The sequence below is a fragment of the Prunus mume genome, linkage group LG2 (assembly GCF_029339155.1).
Source record: "Prunus mume cultivar Tortuosa linkage group LG2, ASM2933915v1, whole genome shotgun sequence".
Taxonomy (NCBI): Eukaryota; Viridiplantae; Streptophyta; class Magnoliopsida; order Rosales; family Rosaceae; genus Prunus; species Prunus mume.
Genome location: NC_142699.1, coordinates 23,555,649 through 23,563,329, shown reverse-complemented (window position 1 = coordinate 23,563,329; position 7,681 = coordinate 23,555,649). Strand labels below are relative to the sequence as shown.

At 39.7% G+C, this 7,681-nt stretch overlaps 1 pseudogene across 1 annotated transcript; it reads left to right on the top strand.

Annotated features, from left to right (window-relative positions):
- Positions 1-5,078: 5,078 nt before the first annotated feature.
- Positions 5,079-7,190, top strand: LOC103321989 (geraniol 8-hydroxylase-like; annotated as a pseudogene). The gene is made up of 2 exons (XR_016124705.1): positions 5,079-6,020; positions 6,308-7,190. The product of XR_016124705.1 is annotated as a geraniol 8-hydroxylase-like (transcript).
- The last annotated feature ends 491 nt before the right edge of the window (positions 7,191-7,681 follow it).

The following is a 7,681-nucleotide window of genomic DNA, read 5'->3' as shown; positions in this document are numbered from 1 at the left end:
GCACTTGGTTTTTATTGGGTGATTCGGGACTAGCGAAAGAGAGTTAGACAAGATGACTAACAAAAGGGGAATTATGGGATGATTGAAATGGGTGTTAGTTCATATAAATGGACATTTGGGACCAAGTGGTATAAGCATGGTATGGGACGTGCAGGTCTACTTGTCCAGTTACGTGAATTAACGGGATTAGATGAAGAGCATTCATGCATTGTTATTAATAATCTGAAATTTGGTCGAGTGATTATTCGTCACTTAATTTAATTATATCAATTTACAGTGAAAAGTTTTATGTCCCTACTGAGCTGTGGTTTCGCTCACCCCCTAATAGATTTTGCAAGTACCGAACCTGAAATCTAGAGCTTGTGATGATTTTGGCATGTCTATAGAATGTGTTACAGCTTGTGGATGAATAATGAGCTACTCTTTAGTGAACTCTCGAGTAGTTCTAACTTGTAAAATAATGTAAACTTTTTAAAGTTTCAGATGTTGTCATTTCCGCGGAATATTCTGTGTGAAATATTTATTTTATTTATTAAAATGTTTTCTACATATTTTAGTTATAGTTTTTATTAAATTCTATAATTAAAGTGTGAATCATGTCTTAACCCAAGGTTACGTAAATCCGTGGGTTGGGGCGTGACAAGCATTCCTCGTACCACACGATTTAGGCATCCTCGAAACACGTGGGCCATTATTTATAAATGACAGTGATTCAAAGAAACTAGGGGGGTACCCTTGTGGTGGGTTTGAAAAACCATATCCCAAACTTATATCAATACTCTCCCTTTATTTTTCAATCTATTTCCCGACCTTTATATCAATTTTCTGATAAATTGATTCTCAACTATACTTAAAATATATATATATATATATATGCACAATCTAGCAATTTATAAATAACTATCTATACTCAATCCATAACATGACCCAGATAACGCATTCTCGGTCAGGACTCGTTTACACGGTCATTTAAACACCTATCAAAAAATATAACTGCCTTGGAAGACTCATAGTCAATCGAGAGGTCAAATCGCCCAAACTTGGTCAACCGGGCCCGCGGGGCCCACGAACTCCGATCACAGTTCCGGAAGTCCCTATAGGTTCAACGCACTCTTTTGAGCCTACCCTGCAAGTCTGGTCCAAATCGAACGGTCGGATTGATCACAATCGCACGATCGGATGACAACAATTAATCTTGCCCTAGGGTTCGTGGTTTTGGAATATCTGGGACTCTGATTCACAATCATCAAATCCTACACAATCCTAGAATTGTCTTGATCAACATATATGAAATTGATCGGTTCAAACAATCGAACCCGGAAATCGCACAATAAGCGAGATCCGTCCGGAGTCCAAACGTATTGGAATCCGAAAGTACCTACACACTCGTGAGATCACGAGGATCATTTTAGGATAGAATGTAGCCCCTGACGCACTGCCCACGCTGATCTCATTTTAGGACAGAATGTAGCCCCTAACGCATTGCCCACGCGTTGGCAGCGTGTGGGTGTGCAGATCAAATTCTGGCCGCCAAGATTCCTACCATAGGTGTAAAACCTCATTTGGAGTCACTTTTGTTCTTGGGCATACCCCGAAAAACGAGCAGAAGTGGCCGGAATCTCATCCCGAAATCCGGTCAAATTTCAATTTGTGATTTGGGTTATCTACGCTAGAAATTGATCCAATCATACCTAACCATCAGCTAGAGCTCGAGAAGTAGATGAGAAACCATACCTCACTTGGCGGAGATGGTGGCCAGAAACGACCGGAAAAGACCAAGAAACGCTGCTGATTTTTGCACAGCAGTTTGGGCTAGTTTTTGGCTCAATTTTGGCTCGATTTTCTGGTGGATATTTATGGAAATATGAGAGAGAGGCGATGCAAGTTGTGGCACTTGATGTGGTGAGTGGACGGAGGAGAAATCGAAGTTTGAAAATGGCTGGTCGTCCCCAAAAATCGCGAAGCAGCAGAATTTGGGTTTTAAAAAAATCTGAACTTTGAAATATTTACGATTGTGCCACTGAACTTCTTTTGATCGTAACTTCTTCGTTACAACTCTGATTTGAGCCACTACGTGTTTACGGACTCATCTTGACGTGCTCTACGCAACGTTACTACTGAAATTTCCAAATTCCTTCCCCGTCAAAAGGTCAACTTTTTCTCTAATAAAATATTCTAGGCGTATAATTGTCTTTTCTTAGAATAAATTAATAATTAAAAATTAATTAAGGATTGGCTTGTTACATTCTCCTTGCTGAACATTCATCCAAGGGCCTCGTAAGTTTTCCAAAAGGTCTTCACAATTCATAGCAACATCGCCTCCCAAAACATCCTCAGCAACTGAACTTTGTCCCTACCCAGGCACAGTAGCAAGAACATAATTCCTCTTCTCACAATGCTCTCTCTTGTGACAATACCGCCCACACAAATAACAAATATCAAGTAGGCCCTCGTACTCAATATTATACCATTCCTGATTAATCTGGACAAAAGCTTCAAGCGGCTTTGTAAGATTCAGTTCAACACACATCCTTGCAAACTTGCCCCTATTCTGAGATGTGGTTAGAGCATCAATCTTTAACCGTTTACCCAGCAAGTTGTCAATTCGCTTCAACGCCCACACATCAAAGCACTCCAAGTGGATTGCCAAAACATGAATCCACGTAGCCATTCAAGTAATATTAGCAGTGGCTGGACAAAACCTAGGCCTCTATTTCTGCAACACCAAATACTGTCCCGCAATTATCCAAGGCCCTCCAGTTAGGACAAACTCCAGATCTTCCTCAAGCTCAAACTTAACAACAAAATAGTCATTCACCAAATCCACTAGTTTCCAGCCTCCTTCCAAACTCCATTTCTATTGTAACCTATTATGGAGGTAATTGTAAGTATGAGAACTACTCAGGAGCTTAACAATCAAGGCATTTTTCCAAGGTTTGCAGAGCCAAGACATAGCCTTCTCAGAAAACTGAATGCTAGGTCCCCTATCCCCTCTAGAAATCACTACATCCTCATCATCGTTCAACTCATCATAATCAGTATCCAGATTATTAACATCAATGCCAATATTTTTCACCAGATTGACCTTATTCATGAGTTTATCCCTAAAACTTGCACCATCAATCATAGACTGCACACCTGCAATTCCCATGGTATCCATCACAGGGTTAAGATTCTGACCCGAATTCAAATCATGAGCCATCATCAGATCTGGTATTGCATCGGAGACGAACGCATTTTGACGACCCAATTCGGCTCGACTCCGCTTCGCTAATCGATAATTCTTCAAGAAAACACTCGGAGACCCCTCTTTCATGGTGGAGAGAGATTCGGAAACTCTTTAGAACCAAGGAGATCGGAAGACGACTTGGAAACCACCGTAGAAGGTAGTTTCCAGCAAATGGAAAAGATAACTTTGGATGCAGGAAAATTTTGCTCGCGTGGGGCGCATACCTCTAAAGCAGTACAGCCAGCATATATAAGTAATAGTTTCAATATAACTAAATATTATTCTTCATTTTCTCGGTAACCAAACAAAAAATAAATCATTTCCAAAACAAAAAAATAGATCTGAGATACATGTGAGTAAGAAAGTCTTAGAGATATGATTTTATCTTGGTATGACAAGAATATTTATATGATATTTGGCACCGACCGTGTATAGAAGAACAAATTTGATAAAAGCATCCTTACCAAAAATGGCTGTTAGAGATTGCTTGTAATAGATGTTTTGTATTATTTAGTGTTTTCCCTTTTTTGTGTGATGCGGTTGTATTATTTGGTTAGTGCCTACCCAAATTGTATTATTTGAGTAAGGTAAATTTGCATAAATACCACATGAAATTTTAGGCATGTGCAGGATTACTATTTTAATTTTTAATTTTATTAGTAAGCACCTGAACTATATAAAGTGTTGGAATTTACCACCTACGTATAACTCCGTTAAAAAAATTTGTCAAATCAAATCACATAATGCACATATGATTTTTAAGGGCTTTTATGTCAATCAATATATATATATATATATATTGAAATTTTAAAAACTAACAGAATTTAATTTTAAATGAGGAAAAAAAAAAGAAGGAAAACTAACCTAATTATTTCACAAACTTCCCCACCTCCTTCAAACACCAATTCTCCCTCACCAAAATAAAGTGAACATTTTCTCTCTGAAATTGAGTTATTCTTGGACGATGGTTGAGGCCAATCTTCATCTTTCTTCTTTTTTTTTCCTCAAAATTTTGGTGTTAGTTGCTTCACTAGGCTTGGATCTCATACGTCCTGCCTCTTAAAATTTCTTCGTAATACATCACAGGAAGATGAATTTAGAAACTGTAGATCATTGCCCTTAAAATTTGTTCACTACACATCCCCTTCAATATGATGGTAGATTGAACTTGCGAAGGCTATATCTAAAGGAAAAGCAAACAGAGCCATGCCACTAGAATACAGATTTTTGTTTTGTAAATTTGTTATTAAGTTATTCGGTGTTGATTTTTCAATTTAAAAAATGTATTTGGAAATCTTGTTGGCTCAATCACTTTTCTTCCTTTGTTTCTACTCTTCTAGATTTGGGAGGGGGGCTACTTTGGCAATGGGGGTGAGAACTGGTGTTGGAAGGGGATTGGAAAGTCGTGGAAAAATTAGGTTGGTTTTATTTTTTTATTTTTTATTTATAGTGAATTGATGGAAATGACTTTTAATAATATAACATTTGAAGCATGTGACTTGATTTAACGGAAATTTTTAAAGGAGTTAGACGTAAGTGGTAAATATTCCAACACTTTAAATAGTTCAAGTGGTTACTAGAAAAAATTATAAATTCATCATATGGTAATCCCGCACATACCTAAAAGTTCATGTGATATTTATAGAATTTCACCTTGGAGTAAATAGAGATAGCTTGTAAAAGCTTCCACTCATAACAGATAAGTCCAGACCCAAATTGTTCTCAAATGTCGTTACCTACCCAAGTTGTTCTCAAATGTCTTTACCTAAGTTTGTCTCTTAGCTTAGAGGATATGTATAAACGAACTTAAAAGAGTTGGTCCTGAAAATATATTTTCATGCTTTCTCGATAAGTCTCAACAATCGTGCCAAAAATTAATTAAGAGTTAGGCGAGAGATGGATTTCTTGAGTTGCATGCTAATGTGTCTTATGGTTGCCTGGATCTCAATCCATGCCCTCTATTATTCATTTGCAAGAACAAGTCCCAATAAGCTTCCGCCTGGACCAAAGCCACTTCCTTTCATTGGAAATCTTCTAGAGCTTGGAAACAAACCCCACCTCTCCCTAACCAAGCTTTCACAGCGCTATGGCCCCATTATGACTTTACATCTTGGCCAAATCACAACTGTTGTAGTTTCTTCATCCGCCATAGCTAAACAAGTCCTGCAAACCCATGACCAATTGTTTTGCAACCGAACAGTATTAGATTCAGTCCAAGCCTGTAAACATGGCGAGAACGGCATGCCCTGGATACCTGTTTCAGCTAAGTGGAGAAACCTTCGCAAAATATGCAACTCCCAATTGTTCGCCACCAAAGTTCTCGACGCCAGCCAAGCCAACCGTCACCTAAAAGTGCAAGAGCTCATAGCTGATGTCCATGAAAGCGTTGTAAAAGGTGATGCAGTGGAGATTGGAAGCGCTGCTTTCAAAACTACGCTCAATTTGATGTCGCGGACTGTCTTCTCTGTGGATTTAGCTTACCAGAATAGTAAGAGGGCTAGAGAGTTCAAGGAGCTGGTGCGGAGTATTATGGAAGAGATTTCGAAACCAAACTTGGCTGACTATTTTCCAGTGCTTAAAAAGATTGACCCCGTGGGGATACGGCGCCGTTTGACTCGTCACTACCTGAAGATGTTTGACCTCTTCGATCGCTTGATCATCCAAAGAATGGAATCAAGAAAAGCACCTGACTATATCATGACCAGTGATATGTCAGATACCCTTATAAACAGTAGTGAAGAGAAAAATGAGGACATGGACATGGTTGAAACTCAACATTTGTTCCTGGTTAGTGGCTATCTATCTATACTCTAGCTCTCTTGTTCTTTAATCTTCATAACTTTGTTTCAATTGATACTAAGTTACTAACTAGTGTATATATAGGTATAAATTGCTTAGATTTCAAAATTAATTATGACCATACATTTTCGCTTTTGTTTTCGTTTTCTTAATTATTATTGCAGCTATTTGTACCATCTAAACTGATTATTTCATTTGCTACTGTCTCAATCGGTGGTAAATTGATATGGTATAAGTATTTATTCGTACAAGTTAATCAATTTGGCCAATTATTATAAGATCTATTTGTTGCTGCCACAGACACAACTTCAGCCACATTAGAATGGGCAATGGCTAAGCTACTACGCAACCCCAAAAAATTGTCAAAAGCTCAAGAGGAGCTGAAGCACATCATTGGCAAAGGAAAACCAGTGGAGGAATCAGACATCACTCGGCTCCCTTACTTAGAAGCCATAATCAAAGAGACCTTGCGCTTCCACACAGTAGCTCCATTCCTAATTCCTCGCAAAGCCGGAGCAGATGTAGAAATCTGCGGGTACATTGTACCAAAGGGTGCACAAGTTTTAGTCAATGCATGGGCATAGGCAGAGACCCCAGCATCTGGGACAACCCAAACTCGTTTATGCAGGAGAGGTTCTTGGGATTGGACATGGATGTTACAGGAAGGAACTTTGAGCTTATACCGTTTGGTGGTGGACGGAGAATTTGTCCTGGGTTGCCGTTGGCAATGAGAATGCTGAACTTGATGTTGGGGTCACTTCTTAACTGCTTTGATAACTGGAAGCTTGAAGATGGGGTTGCACCAGAGACCATGAACATGGAAGACAAGTTTGGCCTCACTTTACAGAAGGTTCAGCCTCTAATAGATGTGCCCATGACATAGGAGATCCTAGCTAGCTATTGGTTTTTACGTACATTAATAAAAACCATGCACTGTATCCTCCTAGTTATCAAGTTTGAAACTCAATAATGATCAACTGTTTTTAAACTGTTACTGTTGATGCCAAAAAGTGGTTCGGCACTTTTGGGCTCAACTTAGTGATGTTTGGGCATTCGGAATGCTCTTGGGCCTCGGTAGAGTGTGATCCTGCAAAATAAGGATCCGGTCGGTAAGACCTAGGGCATCGGTGTGGTACCGGCGGAAGGCTCTCTGATGCTTAAGTAAGTACGGATTTAGTAAGAAAAATGAACAGATCTAAAGGTAGTATGTCGAAAGTTCAAATTACCTCCATTTTGGGGAATTGTGATCCTTTTATAAACCTTGGGAGGTGTGCAAGTTGTGTAGAATTTCGATGTGGGACTGTGGATATTCACAGTGGATGCGCCACGCGTCCGGCGCAATTTGTGCTTTTACATTGCGATCAGTAGGCATGGGTGCCGAGGGCTTCCCTGCCGATGCCTTGCATTATCCACGTGTTGAGCTTTTATTGGTGGCTGATTTCGTATCAACAGGAGTCCCCCAAGTTTCTGTTTGAGAAATAGAGACTTGCTTCTATCTTGACCCTTGTCGGTTATCGCTAGAAGCCGGACCTCATCGACGTGACATCGATCGGTACGCTGGCAAGGGTCACCCATTCTTGCAGTGCCGCTCGCATAATGCACCCCGAACGGTGGTGCATGGTCGCTTGTCCATGCTTCGAGAGATCGCCGTCC